Source organism: Rhamphochromis sp. 'chilingali' (assembly GCF_963969265.1).
Source record: "Rhamphochromis sp. 'chilingali' genome assembly, chromosome: 1".
Classification (NCBI taxonomy): domain Eukaryota; kingdom Metazoa; phylum Chordata; class Actinopteri; order Cichliformes; family Cichlidae; genus Rhamphochromis; species Rhamphochromis sp. 'chilingali'.
Genome location: NC_137929.1, coordinates 6824917 through 6846657, shown reverse-complemented (window position 1 = coordinate 6846657; position 21741 = coordinate 6824917). Strand labels below are relative to the sequence as shown.

Genomic DNA, 21741 nt, shown 5'->3' with positions numbered 1-21741 from the left:
GGATTAAGTAGAGCAAACAGAAACATCTACATATCATGACTCAAAGTAGCAATGCAACAAGACAGCATCAAACAGGTTTAACCAAAACATTTCACTTCAGATCAAGCCTGGTTGTGTGAAAATCATTAGTCCATCTTTTGTTGCTCCAGCCAGACGTAACTCTGGGGCAACGTCTGGGCCTGAGATTGTAATGTCCACCAGCAGCTGGGTGCTGGACAGATCTGGGTGAAACACTCTCTGGAACAGCGCCCACACCAGAAGAAGAGTCAATGTCCGGTAAATCAAAGGGGAATGGCTCAGAGTCAATGTCAGTGTCTGCAGGGGGGCCAGGGTGGGCCTGAGAGTCAGAGTTCAGACCCTCTGCGGTCTCTCTCTCAGCAGGCAATGAAACAGAATGTTCTTTGGAAGTGAGAGAGTCCCAGGTATGGAACGGTTGCATGTTCACAACATGATAAACACCTGCATCCACACCGGAGTCCACCCAAGTGAGCCTGTAATTAACATCACTGAGTCTCTGAGATACACACAATGGTCCCTGAAACAGTGGTGCAAGTTTAGCAGTAAAGTTAGACTGAGCATCTGACCTGGGGTGCGTCTTAACTCTCACAAGGTCACCAACACGAAACGTGGCATGTCGATGTCTCAAGTCATAGTAATGTTTTTGTCTGTCATGGCTATAGTCCAAAGCTGCTTTGGCGTGGTCGTGAGCTTCCTGCAGGGAGGCTCTCAGAGTCTCAGGGTAAGGCACACCCGGTTCATCAACACCTGCTGTAGAAGGCTGAGTGATAAGGTCAAGCGGAGTGTCTAACTCACGACCATAAAGCATCATGGCAGGAGTCATACCTGTACTGTCATGGGGGGCGGTGCGCAGAGCAAAGCAAATCTGAGGGAGAAACTTGTCCCATGATGTGTGCTTATCACCTACATAAGCGCGGATTGCAGTTTTCAGAGTCCGGTTGACGCGTTCAGTAGCATTTGTCTGAGGGTGATATGCCGTAGTGAGTCTGTGCACCGAGCCTAAGGCAGAAACAACATGTTCAAAAAGCTCACTCACAAAAGGAGACCCTCTGTCAGAAATGAGGTAAGTGGGTGTACCATGCCTAGCAAAAATGTCAGTGACGAATTTACCAGCTGCTACCTGAGATGTAGCTTCTTTGACAGCACTGGCTTCAACCCATTTAGTCAAATAGTCAACAAACACGATCAAATAAGCATTACCAGTGGGGGTGCGGGGAAGTGGCCCAACAAAATCCACACCCACATACTCCCAGGGTTTCTGGGGGACAATGGGAACCATAAGACCGGCTGCTTTTTTCTGACTTGGCTTGGTGAGTTGGCACACTGAGCATGAAATCACATAGCGTTTCACATCAGCTGCCATTTTGGGCCAGAAAAACCTAAAACGCAGTCTAGCCAATGTCTTAGAAACACCCAAGTGACCTGCTGTGGGGTGGTCATGGTAATAGTCCAGCAAGGTGCCTCTCATGGAAGTAGGGGCAAACAGTTTCAGCTCTTTCAAAGGGTGCAAAGCACATGTGGACTTGGGTTCTCTGTGATACAAAAGAGAGTCATACACAACATACTGTAACAAGGTGGCATTGTCCGAGCTGTTCAGAGAGTCTGCTTCAATGTCTCTGAGGAGTGGACCTGTGACATGATCATCTAACTGCAGCTGTCTGAATTGTGAACGGTCAGCCAGAATGACGGGGGGCAGAGTACGAATGTCCAGGCTGCCCATAACAGCATGATCTGGTAAAAGATCAGTCGGCCTGTCACAGGTCAGAGGCAAAGGGTTGCGTGACAGTGCGTCGGGAACTTTGTTCTGTGCACCAGGTTTGTGCACTATTGTGAAATCAAAGTCCTGCAAACGAAGTGACCAGCGGGCGAGTCGGCCCGTTGGGTTTTGACGAGACATGAGCCACCTGAGACTGTTGTGGTCAGTGAAGATAGTAACATGAACACCTTCAACATATGGGCGGAAGTGTTCCAGAGCCCATATCACAGCGAGGCACTCCTTCTCTGAAGTGCAGTAGGGGAGTTCAGCTTTGTGAAGGGAGCGACTAGCAAAAGCCACAACGTACTCACGACCCTTGTCATCCTTTTGCATCAACACTGCCCCAAGACCAATGTCACATGCATTGGCGTGAATGGAAAAGGGACGGTTGAAGTCTGGAAATGACAGGATCGGGGCTGATGTGACATGATCCTTCAAAGTGTCCATGGCCCTTCGACAGCTGTCGTCCCAGAGGAAAGCATTGTCCTTTCTGGTGATGGCGTGAAGAGGTTTGGCATGGCGGGCATAATTCTGAATGAAGCGTCGATAATAGCCAGTCAAGCCAAGGAACTGACGGACGTGTTTCACTGAGGTTGGGGTATCAAACTCCTTAACCGCCTTTACTTTGCCCGGATCGGGCTTAACACCTGATGATGTGATGCGGTACCCGAGAAAGGTGAATTAATCGAGGCAGAATTAGCACTTTTTGAGCTTCAATGACAAGCCAGCAGCCTGGAGTCTGTCCAGCACCTCCTCAAGATCCACTAAGTGCTGTTCAAAGGTAGGTGAGGCGATAACAATGTCATCCAGGTAGACTGCGCACGTTTTGTAAATGAGGCCAGCAAGCACAGAGTTCATGAGTCTCTGAAAAGTTGCAGGTGCGTTGCAGAGCCCAATGGGGCACCACCCGAAAATGGAAGAGACCGCAGTGAGAGATGGCAGTTTTAGGCTTCGAGTCCTCTGCTACAGCAACCTGCCAATAGCCTCGCGCTAAGTCCAATGTCGAGACAAACTTTCCTCTTGCCAGAAAGTCCAAAGACTCATCTACACGAGGCAGGGGATAAGAGTCTTTTTGGGTAACTTGGTTGAGCCCTCGAAAGTCCACACAAAACCTTGGTTCCGTGGCCGCTCTATTTACAATGACTACAGGAGCTGCCCAAGGGCTTGTGGAAGGTTCAATGATGTTGTCCTTCAACATTTGTTGCACTTGTTCTTGAATCACACATTTCTTAGCAGGTGACGTGCGATAGGGTGGGAGATTGACAGGTGTTGCATTGCCAGTCTCTATGGCGTGCTCAGTGAGAGCCGTTCGACCAAGTTGACCATCAAACAAGGAGCTAAACTTGCTGAGCAGATTTAGTAAAGCATCCTTGTTGTTCTCTGAGAGACTTGCTTCAGACAGTTTGGCTGTTAAGTCTGAGCGAACCAAGTCCAAAGACATCAGTGTTCCAGGTGAATGTGAGTAATCATTTTGAAGGTCCTCGTCATTGTCTGCGAGTGGGCAGGGGATGTCCTCAATGTAGACTGTTCTAGTGGGAATGTGAATAGAAACAGAAGCTCTTGCCATAAAATCCATTCCCAGAATGAAAGGAGAGGACAAATCTGGTATTATGGCAAAACGCTGGTAAAAGTTCTTGTTCATGAATCCAATATTGAGCCAAATAACACCAACAGGGATACAGGGAGCATTATTGGCGAGGTTAACTGCAGGACCATTCCACTCACTTGTGTTTCTAGGGTAAGAGTCATTTACTTGAATGAGATCTGTTCGTACAGCCGAGAGGGAAGCACCCGTGTCGAGGGTAGCATCCACAGATGAAGCATTGAAGTTCACTTTCGTTCTTAGTGGGGTATTCCAGTGGACTTGTGAAAAATTGTCTTCCAAGTGTCCAAGACTGTGTCCACCGTGTAGTGAATCGGGCGTGTGAGGCTCCGTTAGTAACTGGGGGAAGGTTGGCCTCTGTGAAATGTCCTCCCCCCCCCCCCCCCCCCTGTAGTTTCCCAACTGCCTGTATTGTGGCTGGGATGTGGTGCTGCTTAATTCCACCTTTTCATGGCCAGGGTCAGAGGGGCCAGGTGCTGGCAATGGCTGGACTGGGCCATGCCTAGCGGTGTTCGAGGCTCGTTGTGGCAAATGAGGTTGGGTGTTACAGTTTGGGCAGGTGCGTGTAGTGAACCCTGGCTGAGAGCATTTGAAGCAGTAAGGTTCAGGCTTATAGTTGTCTTTGCTACATAAAGCAGGCTGTGGTCTTTGTGGTCCAAGCACTGAGTGAAGCTCATGAGCGCGTAGCAGCAGGTCCATTACAGAAGTGACATTAGCGCCATACAGGGCAACTCTGTATTTTTCGAGAGCATGTTTACTAATTAGGTCAATTCTGTCTTTTTCAGGTGATGGGCTCTTCAGTTTGTCAAACTCACTCAACATGTGGGCGACAAAGGTTGGGAGCGGCTCGTCCTGAGCCTGAACACGATCCAAAATTGAGCCCTTAACTCCACCACTTGTTGGCTAAGGCTAGGAGTCACATTTTCAACTATCTGGCACATAGTTGAAAATGTGCCAGACGTGTGCCAGATGTGCCATGGAACGAGGTAAGTTCCATGTCTGAGTCAGAGTCGTCTGGGCAGTGTGCCATTGCGATTTCAAAAAAATTAAGCCGCTCCAGGGCACAGCACAGTTATTGATATAGCAGTAAAAGAGTCAGTTAGGTCAGACTAGAAAGACAAAACTGCAAAAATGCGTTCAAGATTAAATTTAGAAAAACCACATATAAAATTTCGCCCAACAACTGAAATTAGACTGGAGTGATCAGAACCATGTTATTACAATAGCATGTCTGCAACACTAGAGCTCAATGCAAGATTAGTTTTAAGTCGTTTTGTTATACTGAGCCGAAGACCAGCACCAACGGTTGTAGTCGGCCAAGCTATCACTTACATGTGCTACAGTCAGTCTCAGCAGAGGGAAAGGGGAATGAAAAGCCAGCAGAAATGTTCATGTCCAGGCTCTCCACAGAAGAATTAATCCTTAGAAGACGAAACCAACAACAAATAACAAATCCACGGAGTCCATTCGCGTCGCGGAGTCAGCTTCTCTCTTTTTCTTTCTCCCAAGTGGAGCAGCGGCACACCACGGTATCCAGAAATTAGTCGGGTCCCACCTGAGCTGAGGCTGCGGCCATGGCTGGAGAAAACGTCCGAGCGTCCGCAAAACTGGGGGGATTTCCGAGACAGTTCACGTGCTAGAAGAGAAGAATCCTCGGCGGGATGCAAAAATCGTCTGAAGTCCAAGGGGAAAAAGTTCGGGCGCCAGTTGTAACGTGCAGTGGAGATGAAGCCAGCCGCGGAGGTGTGCAGGTGGATAGTGAATGAGCAACAGCTTCTGACTTTCCAAAAAGTACTCATTTATTTACAATATCAAAAATAAAAGTGCTACCTCTACCACACATTACTAAAGAGCACACTAGTCCGCGTACACACGGGAGCATCCATTACAGGAGGAGTGCAAAGAAGAACAAAAAGGGGGTGACACCAGTCGTGAGACAGGAGGCGCCGCCATGTGGTGATACACTGCATTACAATAGCAACTATTACAATATAAATATTGTTCTGAGAGGCTTTTTGTTGGTTGAGTCTGAAATTGATTGTATGTACAATTCATATCCTTATAAAAAGGCAGAAATATGGTGTTTTATTAATAAACTTACATTTGTGGATATAAAATAGCTAAAAGTATTAACAAATATTTTATAAAAAAAACATTTATCATTCTTCCTGGGGAACTTAAAGAAACAGAATAAAACATTTTCCCATCGTAAAGAAAACTCCCTTAAAATATGGACAATAACAAAACTGTTAAATTCTTCCAGAATCTCCGTGTAGAGGAACCAAAAGAGATGTGCCACAGTTTCTGGATGATCCCCACAGAAAGTTCAATTAGTATTTATGTCTCTTTTAAATGTTACCATATAGTGACTGGCTGGGTAACATTTATGAAGAATTTTATATGAGATTTCCTTCACCTTGTTCACAATTAGATATTTATGGGATCATCCAGACTGTCTTCCAGGTGATATCTGGAACATGTCGGTTCCAGTAAGATATTCTATATATGGGAGAGACATGAGATCTTCTTGGAATAAACTACGTATTCTCTTATTGCTGTTACCAAGTTCCTGTGAAAAGCAGATTTTTCCCACTGCTGACTCAGCTGGATCAGGGAGAGTGACTGAGGCAGATATTGAGCTGTCAGTGTTTTTATATAACATTAAAGTCCCTGAGGGTATGGCACCAAGCACCATTGAGAATTCCCCAACACTGTTTGACAAGTTTGACGAGCATCTTGACTTTTGGTCTTTGGATATTAACAGTCCTGGGCATGTGACTTCTTGTTTAACAGAAATGTTACAGAGAGCATTTGCAGTGCAGCCTTTAATTGCTAGTAATTCACATTTTTTTAGATTTCGACATAAAGCAGATGCCTCAGAGAAATCACTAATAACACTAAGGGCTGGACGGATTTGATTTGCATTCTTCAAGAAGAGTGTGGTGTCATCAGCTAGCTGGCTGATGATGAGCTCCTTATCAGCTGTGCTGATTCCTTGTATAACAGGTCAAATCTCGGGGTGGAGTCTTAATCATTTTAATTGAGCTATTGCCATTCGTGTACAAGGTTTTGATAGCTTTACAGAGAAATGCCAAATTTTTCCAAAGAGTGGAAAATAAATTGATGTTCAATTGTATCAAAAGCCTTTTAAAAATCCAGGAAGAGAATGAAGCTATAGTCAGATACCAAATCAGAGTAATCAAGTAGATCTAAAACCAGTCTCATGTTCTTAGAAAGGTGTCTGTTTCTCATAAAGCCTGATTGTGTCTCATCGATAATTGTGTCAAAGAACTCTTTCATTCTGTTAGCAAGTACTAAAGCCATAATCTCATAGTCATCATTGAGCAGACAGATGGGTCTCCAATTATCAATAAGAAGTAAGTCTTTGTTTGGCTTTGGAATAAGTGTTATGAGACCCTGAGTAAGAGTAGGAGGGAGGATGTTATTCTCTACACTTCCTATGAAAAGCTGCAGTAAGAACGGAGCCAGGAGATTAGAAAATGATTCATAAAACTCTGCAGTTAAACCATCTGTGCCGGGAGATTTGTTGGCCTTAAGTGCAGAAATAGGATTACAAACGTCCTCCACAGTCAGAGGGCTGTCACAGTGACTTCTATCTTCCACAACAATAGTTTTTAGGTTTTTAATATTATTGAAAAACGGCGTTGAGACACATATATATATATATATATATATATATATATACACCGACATATAGAGGAGGTGGCTGATATCCAGAAATCCTACCAGTGGCTGGACAAAGCTGGACTGAAAGACAGCACAGAGGCACTAATTATGGCAGCACAAGAACAAGCTCTGAGTACAAGATCCATAGAGGCTGGGGTCTATCACACCAGGCAAGACCCCAGGTGCAGGCTGTGTAAAGATGCCCCAGAGACAATCCAGCACATAACAGCAGGGTGCAAGATGCTAGCAGGCAAGGCATACATGGAACGCCATAACCAAGTGGCCGGCATAGTGTACAGGAACATCTGTGCCGAGTATAACCTAGAAGTCCCGAGGTCAAAATGGGAGATGCCCCCAAGGGTGGTGGAGAATGACCGAGCTAAGATCCTGTGGGACTTCCAGATACAGACGGACAAAATGGTGGTGGCTAACCAACCGGACATAGTGGTGGTAGACAAACAGAAGAAGACAGCCGTAGTGATCGATGTAGCGGTTCCGAATGACAGCAATATCAGGAAGAAGGAACACGAGAAGCTGGAGAAATACCAAGGGCTCAGAGAAGAGCTCGAGAGGATGTGGAGGGTGAAGGTAACGGTGGTCCCCGTGGTAATCGGAGCACTAGGTGCGGTGACTCCCAAGCTAGGCGAGTGGCTCCAGCAGATCCCGGGAATAACATCGGAGATCTCTGTCCAGAAGAGCGCAGTCCTGGGAACAGCTAAGATACTGCGCAGGACCCTCAAGCTCCCAGGCCTCTGGTAGAGGACCCGAGCTTGAAGGATAAACCGCCCGCAGGGGCGTGCTGGGTGTTTTTATATATATACATACATATATATATATATATATATATATATATTCTACTTTTCTAAATGATTGACTATTTCAATGGAGAACCTAAATGACACGGACCCGTGTTTGTTATTACATATCTCTATTTTGAATGTGACAAGTCTATCATTCCCTGTTATTCATAGGTATTAACATAGTTTTTGGCCTTTTTTCCTCTATAACAGTTAATTGACTCTTTACAGTGGCCTGCTATGGTTAATAATAACATGTTCAGTCATGAGTGAAATCAAAGCTTTTCTTCACTTTAGCATTTAACATTCCCAACAATATAATGTGATACCTTAATTAAAACACAGCTAATAAAACACAATTTTCTTAATGCAAACATCAGTGACTCAACATTAGCAACCAAAGGGTTCAGTCTGCAGCTCACACTCATGTGAAGCTACAGCCTCCCCCTTTAGTCTCTGTCATCCTTCTGCTCCTGCAACAACAAAACAAAGCAAGACAAAACCTCCACCCTTCTTCTACAGGCTGGGTGAATTGTTGTGGACGTTCACTAATCCTAAAGTCGGCACCGTTTTTGTCTCAGTATCAAGTCAGTTAAACTTTTAGTCGTCAGTCCATCACAGTCCAGTCACATGCATACATCCACACACATTCATACCAGATATTGCTGATAATGGAGTCTCACGCGCAGCCTATTCGAGCCTCCATCACCAGCAAGATGACGTCATCATTTTAAAGGAAAACAGCTCCTTGTTTTTGGACTGGATTGACTCGCTGCAATCCTTTTAGGCTCAGGACTTCTCATGTGATCAATGTCACATATAAGTGAATTTCTCCCAAGCCCATTATAATCATGGAGAAAAACACTTTGCCACTGTTTCCAGTAAGAATATTTTATAGCGCTTTAAAGTTCAACCTCTCAGGTCTGGATTAAAGAGCTGATTTGTTAAATCGGGAACTCACAAAATACCAAAATATCACCACCGGTGGATCACACCTCTCAGATGTTCTTATCTCAGTGCACTGTAACAAAAGCACAAACAAACGCAACCAATAAAATACTAATAAAGTAACAAATACTGGGGCCCATTGCAAACATGTCCAAGCATAAAACCATCTTTCTCTCTCTTAGAGAAAGAAAACAATCCAAACCTCACTGATAAAATCAACCTAGTGTCAAGCAAAACCCAAAAATCAACCAAAACTTCACCAGAAAGTTTTCCTCCCTCCCGGGACAATATTGTGCAGGAATACAGGCACCGTAACTCCTTTTGCACTGACAAAAACATGTTGGATTTACTTGATTCAATAGTGGACACTGGTTGCACACAAAGGTTTTGCTTTGGCAGAAACTTAAACAACTGAGTTAAATCAACACAACCTTTTCATATTCAGTAAACCTGCATGTTGTGTTCATAAAACACGATTGAAACATGTTCAGATGGAGTAAGTTGAGCTCCTGGAACATTTTAATCCTTCAATTGAAATTGAATGGGTCTACAACAACTACCATCCTCCTATCTCTATCCTGGTTGCAGCAGGGCTGGGAAATAACCCTGAAGTGATAGGTTACCAGGCAGGGTACACCCTGGACAGCTCACCAGTCTATCAGATAGAAACACACAGCCGTTTACATTCATGGATAATTTAGCCCAGGACCTTCTTACTGTGGAGCAACAGCACTAACCAGCATGCCAACAATGGAGGAAATACAGGAAAGCTATGATTTCCTGTATTTGAGGCAGAATTCTTTTGTTCTTGCCCTTGACAGGTTAATCCACAATAAATAGCAACAGCATGCATGTGGTGTGTGTGTCGTTGTCTGCCTCTTATAACTCCAGTGATTTTCCTGTAGTTTGAAATCTTATGCGGTGTTGACACAATAATTTGTTGTAAACCAGGAAATTCCCAACTGTGGTAGAAAGCACAGCTTAGCCTGAGCAAATGTTCAAAGAAAAGTCGTCACTTCCTGATTTCTGCTTCACTGATAAATATTGTCACACTGGGGTTTTTGCAAATGATATCAGTGAGCACTGTGTGGCAGCTGGAGTCAGACAACTGAAGCTCCCACAATCAAGACCACAAACAGCTTTCAAAGGAGATTTGAAGCTTTTCTGGCAGCAAGCTTCATGATTTATGGGACTGGAACTGGAACAGAAACTACCTGATCACCAATGGTGAGCTGGCATGGAATTATTTTTATGACATTTTATCAAAGTTATAAATAAGCATGCCCATTAACACATAGTGAGTGAGCATGTTGTCTTCCCACGCAGTGAACAGCGGATGCTAATGTTTCTGTCACTTTTTACAGAGTCAAACTCAAAGTAAGGTCAGTGCTTCCACGCTTTAAACGCTGCACGCTCACACTCTCTCCACACTCGATAGATTATCCATTGTTCATCTGCACACAGCTGCGGTTTTAGTAACGCAGTAACGCAGCGTGCTTACGGGAAAGTAACAGTAATCTAATTACCTTTTTTGCAATAGTAATCCCTCACTTTACTCGTTTCTTGAAAAAAGTAATCGGATTACTGCCCATCTCTGGTTGGAGCTGTGCACTTGTGGGTTCCACCTTGTGTACACGTTTATCTTTGCTGTGTGTACTTGTACCTCTGAGTGGAAGCTGAACTCTTGAGTTCGAGTATCGAAGCATCAGCTGTGACGTTAAAGTCCAAACAGCTCGTTCATTTGACGTGCAAATGAACGAAGGTAACGCCGTTTTCATGTGGATGTGTCACTGAGACACTTTCCACATCCACAGCTCACAAAATGGGAAAACTATAGAAGTATAACAATGAAGAAGTTACTATGTTACGGGTCCCAAGGATGAAGACCTCGATGACAAATATGTTACCTGTAAAAGCAGGTGAAGAGCAGAGTAAGGAAGACACGATGCGTCTCTGCTTTCCTCCAGAACGTGTCTGAGTCTGATTTATTTCACACAAATAAATGCTATAAAACACTAAACATGAGCTTTCAATATACTGTTCAGCTGGTTCCTCATTCACATCAATTACATTTACTTATTTCACAACATCAGTGAAATATACTCTTTTTAACTGGTTCAGTTTCTCAAGTTCACACTTCTTTCCATAACAGCTACATCCTTTTATCATATCAATAAACACATCACATTGTCTTCTGCAGTGTCTTACTGGCTAAACAGTTCTATTCAATAACAGCATTGGTAAATACATTACATTTGTTCCCTCCAGTAATTTACTGGCAAAATCACTATTTAGTGCATCATGAAACACAGCTTGTTTAATCAACCCATGAATGCCTCTGTTAGCTACACAGAGTTGCTCAGAGTGCTTGTGTTACACTAGCTAATCTACTCAGTCACTTTAACAGAACTATTAACATTCACATCTCACAGAACTGATTTGATTGGAGCATTACAACACGTTTGCACAGAGCATAGGAGCGCACTGACTCTGCTTCACGAGCGCTCCACCTAACGAGCGGGCTCGCGGTGCGGTCGCGCGGGACACTCCTCTGGTTTTCTCCCGTGTTTACATATAAATAACTTTGGCGGACCGCCTTAACTCTCCCATTCACATTAACGTGGGTAACCATGGTGACAATAAACAACATTTTCGGTGCGAGCACCGTGTACCGACCTGTAAAAGCAGGTGAAGAGCAGAGTAAGGAAGACACGATGCGTCTCTGCTTTCCTCCAGAACGTGTCTGAGGAAGCAGCGGAAGGTGGGCTCCACTTACTGCTCCCCGAAACCCCGGAGCAAGCACCAAAGTTCCGCCCTCACTGCTTTCTAACATAAAATGAATCCCTGTTACATGGATTTTCTATCCTCTTAAAGAAACTGAAAATAAATACATATAGCAATGAAAAATGTCCCGTTACATGAGTGTTTTACACAAAATAATATTCATGTGGTCATTCCCTCACAGGGGTGCCACAACTACACTGCTGTTTTGACAGAGACACAGTGTGTTTATCTAACTTGGCTGAAGCCAAAGTTCTCCAGACAAATTCAGTCTGTTTCTGCCAAGTGTGAACTCACTGGATGAGCGCCAGATACACAGAATCAAAAAGGGATAAATTACTTTTCTTATGTCATGTTCCCGTCACAAACTGGCTCAAGGAGAGGGGAAGCAGGAGTCCACAGATGAAATGTTCCTATAAATAAAGTGGAATTTATTCAAACTTTACCAAAACTTCAACACATCAAATACAAGCAGCTCAGCAGGGAGTGGATGTGTGTTGCATGTGCCAGGTGGATGCAGAGAGAGGCCAGGGCCACGTTCAAACCTGAACACGCTGCACAGTGTTTTCTTCCATTTGTTAGGGATGAATGAAATGCTTCCTTGAAAGGATGTGTGCAGTCACCAGTGGGCGTGGAAGCATGTGCGCCCTCATTTGGTGGGTGTGCAAGAAAAGTCATCCTGTCACACAGCAATGCCTACATAAATCACACCACTCTGCTTAAAATAATAATGTTTAGTGAAGCAGGTGAAGCAAAGGGCTGCTTTTAATAGGCTGGGAGACCCAGGTGTGCTGCTTTAGCTGCTGAGCCTCTTATGACAGAACAGCGGAGAGTGGTAAGAAGGGAGGAGGGGGTCTGGCTGTGTTTGTGAACGATAGATGGTGTAACTCTGGGCATTTCTCTATCAAAGAGACGCTATGCTGTAAGGACATTGAGCTGCTAGCGGTTAGCATGAGACCGTACTATCTACCACGAGAGTTTACACACGTGATTATGATAGCTGTGTATGTCCCGCCCTCTGCTAACGCTGCAGCAGCCTGTGAGGTCCTGCACACTGTAACCAGCAGACTCCAAACACAGCACCCTCAGGCCCTTTTCCTGATCTCTGGGGACTTTAAAGATGATGTAACCATTTAATTATGGTTACATAATTAATTATGTAATTAATTATGCAAAATGCAAAACGCTCAGCTGTGTTTCCAATCAAAGCTCTGTAACAACAACAAAAGAACAACACAATATACTTCCCCGTACTGTTACTGCTAACCTCTGTTAACCTAGTAACTCTTACCTTCTAACTGACAGCTGGTCAATAAACGAGCTCCATAAACGCTCCATATTCACCTTTACATGGAATATAAAGGGAAAAGAAGAAACACAGTGCTGTGTCAGCGTTAGACATATAGATATATCCTTGCTTTTAATACATTTGAAGGTGGGTGGGAGAGGTGCTTCTCCGCGTAGTCTACGGTCTCTTTGGGATCGGTAAAGCTTTTCCTCACATCACCATGGGTCACTAACAGCTTTGCAGGGTATAGCAGTCTGTACCTGACGCCGGTCATCCCACGTAGTCTTCCTCTCATATTTGCAAATGCGGCTCTGCGTTTCCAACAGAGGGAGGGAAATCTGGGAGGATGTTTATTTTAAAAACCCTTATACATCAGGTTCTTGTTCTCTGCAGCTTTCAGCAGAATTTCCTCACCAATGTGGTAGTAGTGCAATCTCAAGATGATGGGCCGAGGAAGATGACTTTGTTTGGGACGCTGGCGATTCACTCTATGTGCTCGATCGATGAGTGGCTTCTCCTCGAGAGATAGCGCCTCCGCCAACAGGTGTGAACCAACTCAGTCATCTTGGGTCCCTCTGTGCCTTCTGGTATTCCTGCAGTTCTTAAATTATTCCTCCTGGAGTGCCTCAAGAGCTCCACATCTCTCATCTAACTTCTTTACCTCCGCAGACAAACGCTCCACAGTGGCCTGGAGAGTGGCGATGGTGTCAGAGTGGTTCGAGGCACAGTCCTGCAGTTCAGTCAAAGTGTTATCATGCCTGGCCACGTCGCTTTTTATGTCCGAAATTGAGGGCTGGATGCTCTGGTTCAAGGATGATATCTCGCCTCCTATGGTGGTAGAAATCTCTAATATGCAAGTGTCCAGTGCTAGTTAGTTAGTTCTAGTTCTAGTGGTTAGTGGGGCTTTATTTGATGATTCTAGTGTGTGTTACATTGTTGTCATATTGTTGAGTCGCAGAGCTGCACAGTGTTACAGTTTCTGTAGAGTCTGGTATAAGGAACTCAGATCCCTCTGTGAATAATGTTCACTGAAACTGATCTGTAGTTAATGAACTAGTCAGGATTTACACTAGAGAATGTTTCTGCCATTACATGGCCTGTATTTGTAGAGCGCTTTACTCGTCCCTAAGGACCCCAAAGTGCTTTTTTGCCCAAGGACACAACGACCGAGACTGTCCAAGCCGGGGCTCGAACCGGCAACCTTCCGATTACAAGACGAGCTGCCAACTCTTGAGCCACGATCGGCCCACATATTGTTGTCTTTTGTTGCAGACACCAAGTGTTGAGATCCTGTCTCAACCTCCTACATTCTTCCAGCAGGTTACACATTATTTTTTGTATTTGGAATCAAATATATGTGTCAGTTGGGCCTAGTGCAGGGGTCAGCACCCTTTAACACCCAAAGAGCCTTTTGGACCCGGTTTCCACGCAAAGGGTCAGGTTTCGGGAAAACACTGGGAGCTGCAAATACTTTGTGACATCTAAAATGAAGATAACACTGTGTATATTGTTTTTACCTTTATGCTTTGTGTGAACAACTACAGTGTGTTGCTTATGAAATCCATGAAGTGCTACAGAGAAAATTACATTTGATTTATGTAATGAACACATTTTGAGCTCTTAAAGAAATATAACAAAGGAAAGCTGAACTACAATGATCCATGTAGCAAACACAAACTGTTATATCGCCTTTGGGCTTTTGGAGCCTTGACCTGACTTTTAAAAAAAGCGCGTTCATGCAAACATCGTCGGGTCTGCCGTGATATGTTTACAACGGGACTTCTGCTCCTGAACCTCTGCGCACAGCGTCTGCAGGTAAGGTAACTTTATTTATACCCAAAGGCAAGGTAAATTTGCTTTACAGAAAAATGACAGCATTTGACATCCCTTTAAAAACACACATACCTAGTAAATATATAAAACTCACTGTGACACATACTTTAATATTTCGAATCAAAAACAGTTCTTATTTAATTCAGTGACAGCAACAGGGACAAAGCTGTTTTTATAACGCTTTGTCCTGCATCTCGGAAATAGAAACCTCCGTCCTGAGGGAAGAAGCTGAAATTCACCCCTTAGAGGATGGGAACCATTTTTAAGGATTGATAAAGCCATCCTCTGTACCTGCTCAGAGTACAGGGAGGCTAAACAAGACTGTGGCTCACCTATCAGACGACTGGACCATCTCACTATCTGATTCAGAGAGTTTTTCTCTGTGACAGAGGTCTGACCGAACCATGCCACCAAACAAAAGGATAAAACAGACTCAATGAAAGAACGATAAAACAAAGATAACATTTTTTGGTCAATGTGGAAATGAACAAGTTTCCTAAGGCAATAAAGGTGCTGGTGACCCTTTTTACAAACTGATTTGCAATTTTGATCAAAGTTCAGTTTTTCATTTAAGATAAGATAAGATAAGATAGAACTTTATTAATCCCTCGGGTGGGTTCCTCTGGGAAATTCGACTTCCAAAAAAAGCACAGCAACGACCAAAGTTACAGTTACAGAACTGTTATATATATATATACACACACACACACACACACACACACACACACACACACACACACACACACACACACATATATAAATACAGAGACAAATATAAATAAAATATACAAAGGGGATAAATAGAATAAATAGGAATAAAAAATAAAAATACAAGTGAATTGCACATTTCAAGTATTGAGTCTATTGCACTGTTGACTATTTACAAAAAGAATTGCACAAGGTATTGTACAGTGAGGTGCAGAGGCACTACAGCTTAGTTGTTCCCCCCTCCTTTGTCCTCCTGTTTCCCGGGCAGGTGGACACAAAATGGCCCGACTGGCCACAATACAAACACAACCGTCCCTCAAACCGCCTCCGACGCTCCTCCAGCGTCAGCCGTGTACGACCCAACTGCATAGGCTCCTCAGCGGCGGACGCCGGAGGAGACCGTGCGCGGGCCGGACCGGGAGGAGGAGGACGGAATACTGTGCGCACCGCGGCGCGCTCAGCACTTCCAGCACAGACCCGGCCACCCCTCTCCCTCTCACGCTCGCGAAGGCGATTATCGATACGAATAGCCAGATTAACTAGAGCCTCGAAACTCTCCGGTTCGTCACGAGTGGCGAGCTCATCCTTCATGCGATCGTCCAATCCAATGACGAAAGCCCCGCGCAACGCGTCCTCACCCCACCCCGTCTCCGCGGCTTTAACCCGGAAATCAATAGAAAACTCCGCCACCGACCGGCCCCCTTGGCGGAGCCCGTGCAGTTGCCGCGCGGCCTCATCCGAGCGCAGGGGGTGGTGAAAAACCGCCTTAAAATCCCGAACAAACTGCTCATACGTGACAGTCTCCACGGGATGCAGAGCGAGATAAGACTCGGCCCAGTCCAAAGCACGATCACGAAGGGCACCGATAACATGAGAAATCTTAACAGCATCAGTGGAAAACGCTTGGGGATAACGCTGAAAAAGCAGAGAAACCTGAATCAAAAAGCCCCCGCAACGGCCCAACTCTCCCGTAAAAGGCACCAGAGCCGGGGGAGCGGGGTCACGAACAGAGCCCACACTCAGTGAGGCAGACGGTACGGGCGGGGGAGCAGGAACAGCGGGAGCAGTAGGAGGAACTAGCCGAGCCAAAGTCTCTTGAATGGCCGACAGGGTCTCATTAACTCGGCCTGCCCATTGCTCGGACGCCGCCAACTGCCGAGACAAGCTAGACAAAGACTCCTCGTGTTTCCAGTGATCTGAGACCGAGACACTAACCCAGGATCATGATATGATGTTGTGAGAGTTTCACTAAGAATTAGCTCTGATTACAAGATTTCAATCTATCGTAACTCTAATTTGTATTTACTTCAGTTTGTTCATCTTGGAGCTGTGTGCAGCTGAGGACAGTCTTATTATTACCAGGTGAGGATATGTAACAGCCACAGTCTGTAGAGATGATGTCACCATGGAGTGGTGATGTCACTGGAGCTGCCAATATGTGCTCCAGCCAAAGCTACACCAGAGGGTTGTGCTGTGTAACAGGTTGGTGCAGGTGGTGTTATCTACATTTGAACATTAGGCAACAGTCTCATGAAGACACTTTCTATTGTTCACTAAAGACCAACAATAACAGAGACAAAGGGAGAGCAGCAGAACTAGTGCTAACAATTAGCACTGCTAGCCTGCCCACCAACACCAGCTAATGTTCTAAAAACGATGATCAATGATTTTGCTGTAACGGCTCCAGCTGTCTGTGTCAGGGACACGTTGGAGATGAAGTGAGTGATCCAGTGACAAAGGTTTGGAAACCTGCAGTCAGCTGAGACTAAAGGAGTCACCTGACCGAGAGACCAAATGTTTCACTGAGAACGTCCAGATGAACAGAATCAACCTTTGGGATAATCTGTTCCACACATCCATGTTTCACTTACTGCATTATATTTCCTCATTGCTGTGCACACAGGCCTGTGGCTTATAACCAACTCCAAGTTCAGACTCAGAGGCTGCTGAAGCTGTTTTCTGGAACAGAGACGTGTTGGATATAAAAGCAACTCTTCTTTATGTGTCAGCACTGAGGAAAGGAGCAGCTTCGTTTCTAAGTGTATGAAGGACTGTAGCAGTGTGTGTGTGAGCTTTATTTCACAGACAGAACCATGTCAAAAACACAACTTCAGGTAAAAACAATACAAAATCAAAGAGTCTGATCAGAAGGATTAAACAGAGGAGTGTGGGACTGTTTTTAACAGACAGCAGGTTAAGCCAGGCTGGAGGAGTAAACTGAGCCTCGGTGTGAGCAGCAGTGTGTTTGACAGGAAGCTGAGATAAACAGTCTGGAGCCCATTTAGTGCTTCATATGAAAGTGTGAGGATTTGAAAGCAAATCTAAAATCAAGCAGGAGTCAGTGTGAGAATGATTTGTGCTTTTCCTCAGTCAGATGCTGGGAGTTTCAGTTCATCCATGTTCAGCGTGCTGTGCTTTGTGTAACAGGAGAATATGACAGTATAAATCAAGTCTTCATGTCACTGAAAGCCTCCACAGTCTGCTATGGAGGTGCATCAGTTTGGATTTACAAGAAGAACATTTCTTAAACCTGCCACAAGATGGCGCTCCAACAGAAGGGATGTCCACAGTGTAACACAGACACACACATACTGTGTGAATGTGTGAGTGAATGGGCTTTCAACACAAGGCTTCTGCTGCTACCTTTAATTACATAATTAGCTAACAAGAACAAACTGTTAATTACCACCAAAGAACGGCTCCAGATTTTAGCTGCTGACCATTTTGTGAAACGTTGATTACATCAGCTTATTGTTGATTTTTCAACCTTAATATCAGCTGCTTTAAAGGAGCCTCGTTCTCTCGCAGTAACACTTTTCTTCACTAGATGCAGTGCAGGCACAGTCTGTGTTTCTAAACTACACACTAATGTTCATTGTTGTGCAGCTAAATCCTCCCTCTGGATGGGAAGAATCCCTGTCAGGCTTCAAACACCTGGCTTGGTGTTCTGGAGCTAATGTGTCACCTGTGAGGACTCTGAGATGAACACACAGCAGACACTTCAGTTCTCCGTCTGTGTGTCCTCAGTTTCCCAGCATGCCTTGGCTGTGGTGGTGGAGGTGAATGAGGGGGAACATGCTGCTCTGTCAGCACTCAGGTTTCATACCTGGTGATCTCAGAGGACAAAGCGGCGTTACAGCAGCGCACGTTGATGAGACCTGATGCTCTGAACAGTTCAGACTTCAGCCTCACTCTGAGAAAACAAACGACTGACTGTCAGCAGCAACTACACCTGCTCCATCAGTGACGGAGAGAAGAACTGAGACTGAGAGACATACAGCTGCAGGTCAAAGGTCAGAAACGCCCGCTCTTTGTACGGGTCAGGAGTTAGTACTGCAGAGGTCAGAGGTCAGCTTGCTGACAAACCATTTGAAACAGTTTGGAGCTAAAAGCACAACAGCAGAGGAAAGAAGAGACACTGCAGAGATGATGCAAAATATTGTGTTTTGTTCTCAGCTGTCAAAAAGTGTAACACACGTGTTCCAGCACAGCCTTTGTGTACTTTCACTTCTCCATACTGTCCATTGGAAATCCTGTTTGTTACTTTTTGATTTCAGTCCATGTGTCCAAAGCAAACTTCTGTCCCACACTTTCTCTGCTGACTCTTCACCGATGCTCAGATGATCTCAGATGATTTCACCAGAACTCATCAAAATTCGGGCTCCACAGAAACCCAGACGTCACTAAACAAGCGTAACAAGCAAAGTGAAAACTGGTCGTTCAGCTTTATTGACCAAAGATAAGCTCACATGTCACCTCATGACACAGACACTTATTTCCACAGCATGCACGAGGACTGACAATAAGTGTCTATAAAGCCACTTCTATCTGCCACACCTGTGCTTCTGTCATGGTTGCTCTCCTCTCACTCTGTCATTTATCCACAGTCTGCCTCCCTCTGCTCCGTCAGCTGACGTCCTCTCTACACCACCTGCTGTGTTTTATCCTGCAAAAACACATTTAAGAAGCGTTGCACCGAGTAACGGGAGTAACTGCTATAAAATCCATTTAAAGGAGGTGGTGCTGAGTGCTGTGACTGGGGTCCCACCACTGACATCACGGGTGGAGGACATGTTGGAAAACTGCTACAAAGTGCTGTGCAGCCAGCAGAGCTTACAGTCTGTCCTGTGTGTCATACAGGCTCTCACACTTAGTGTTTCTGTGACACATTGAAGAGAAGTTTGTGTTGTTCACAGTTGTGCTTGTACTGAGTGACAGCTGACATGACCTAACAGGAATAATGTGTCTGTGCTGAATGAGAAGTAACACACAATGAAGTCTTGATGCATCTCAATCATCCAGGAAAGTGAGTCTGTTGCTTCTGTTCATCTGGACGCAGCGTTTTGTGGGAGAAACGTGTCGTCATCATCAGGTGACGTCTTCAGTCTCAGCTGCAGGTTTCAGTCTTACAAACAGGACATTTGCATAAAGACTGAAAGCAGCTGCAGGAACGATGGGCTGGGAGCTCCGTTCCTTCATCTTAATTATGCAGATTCTCAGGACCATTGATCAACAACCACTGATCCATGTCCATGAGTCCCATTCACAGAGATGTGGGAATGGCTGCAGTCACAGCATGTAAGATGGAAATAAATGAGAAGTATTTAGCTGAAGTGGATTTGATTTATGTTAGTTCTTTTTTAACTTGTAGTTCTACAGTGGAAGATTATTGTGATATTGAAATATAAATATAAATTTATATTCTATTATTTTCTCAAAATAAGCGTCACACTCGTGGAAGCCGGTGTAGCCGCCGAAACGCCTGCATTTATGGAGACTTTCAGCCCCAGGTAGGCCAGTTATGGATCTTCGGATCCACATTATGTCAGCAGCTGTTCTCCACCGTGAACTGTGTTCAAACAAACACGCTCACGCCTCACAGACGACAGCTTACAGTCTGTAGAGATAAAGTGACTTCGTACAGCCCCGTCTTCAGTCTTGTGGAGATGATCTCGACGCTTTGGTGGATGTTACTAGCTCCTGTGCAGTATTTTGTAAAGACATGATTATACCCCGTAAGCGCGTTAAAATTTACGCTAACAATAAGCCATGGGTCACTAAAAGTGTCAAATCCTGTTTAAGGAAAAAGAGACAGGCCTTTAAAGAGGGGCTGTTACCGATTTTCAGACAGCTACCAAGGAAATGAAAATCGAGATCTTGAAAGCAAAACAGACAAAAACCTTCTTGAAAGCAAATTTGCTGCAAAAACTTTTGGGTCTGCCTGGACTTGTATGAAAACCATAGCAGGGTTTCAAAATCCCCAGAGCAGCAGTCAGGTCATTTTAGATGTTTTAATTCAGACAGAGATTTTCAAATGCTTTAAACATGTTTTATGCTCGTTTTAGTTCTTCTGATTTCAGCGAGGATATTTGGGAACTGAAACAGAAACTGAGAGATACTCAGCACTTTATCATTGAACTCAGCGATGTTAAAAAGGCCTTTCATACAGTCAATGTGAACAAGAGCCAGGTCCTGATAATATTAGTGGCCGCCTAATTAAACCTTGTGCTGATGAACTCAGTCCTATATTTCAGGTTATTTTTAACAAATCCTTGCAAACACAACATGTGCCCTCTCTTTGCAAAGAAGCAGTCGTGGTTCCTGTCCCTAAATCTAAACGACTTCAGGCCTGTTGCCTCACTTCAGTTGTCATGAAAGTCTTTGAAAAAATCATCAGAAATGTGATTATGAAGAGACTGAAGGTCAGCTGGATCCAATGCAGTTTGCATACAGGCCCAACAGAGGAGTGGAGGACGCACTTTTGACTTTACTAAATCTGATTCTTAAACATGTAGAGAGTAAAGGGACTTTTGCAAGACTTCTTTTCATTGATTTTTCTTCGGCTTTTAATACAACACAGCCCCATATTTTAATTAAAAGACTTTTAGAACAGTTTGAAATCAGGAAAAACCTGGTGGGCTGGATTTTAGATTTTCTAACTGACAGGTCACAAAGAGTGAGAATAAATGGGGTTCTGTCTGACCCAGTGTTCTCCTCCACAGGTTCTCCTCAAGGCTGCGTCCTATCGCCCTTATTATTCACTCTCTATACAAACATGTGTCAGGGCAGACATGAAAACAGGGTCATTATTAAATATGCAGATGACTCTGTTATTGTCAGCTTACTGAAAGAGGGTGAAACTAACCACGGCCCAGTCATTGATGACTTTGTTCAGTGGTGGGAGGAGTCTTATCTCCAGCTGAACATATCTAAAACAAAAGACATGGTTGTTGATTTTAGGAAACAACAAAATGGGCACGGAGTCACTTTAATTAAAGGTCAGAAAATAGAGCAAGTACAATCATATAAATATCTTGGGACC

General features: G+C 44.4%; 2 protein-coding genes across 6 annotated transcripts in view; one reads left to right on the top strand and one right to left on the bottom strand.

The window, feature by feature from the left end:
• The window catches only part of LOC308397319 (uncharacterized protein), a 185242-nt gene extending 174405 nt beyond the window's left edge, over positions 1-10837 (bottom strand). For 2 of the 5 annotated variants that reach the window (XR_013971718.1, XR_013971719.1), the window contains exon 1: positions 10717-10805. The gene's annotated coding sequence lies outside the window, so the exon portion shown is untranslated. Of the gene's footprint in view, positions 1-10716 lie in introns of all 5 variants that reach the window. The other 3 variants (XM_080883165.1, XM_080883168.1, XR_013971717.1) reach the window with 2 other exon arrangements.
• The window catches only part of LOC308398096 (phospholipase D1-like), a 178927-nt gene that overhangs the window by 57767 nt on the left and 99419 nt on the right, over positions 1-21741 (top strand). The window lies entirely within an intron of this gene.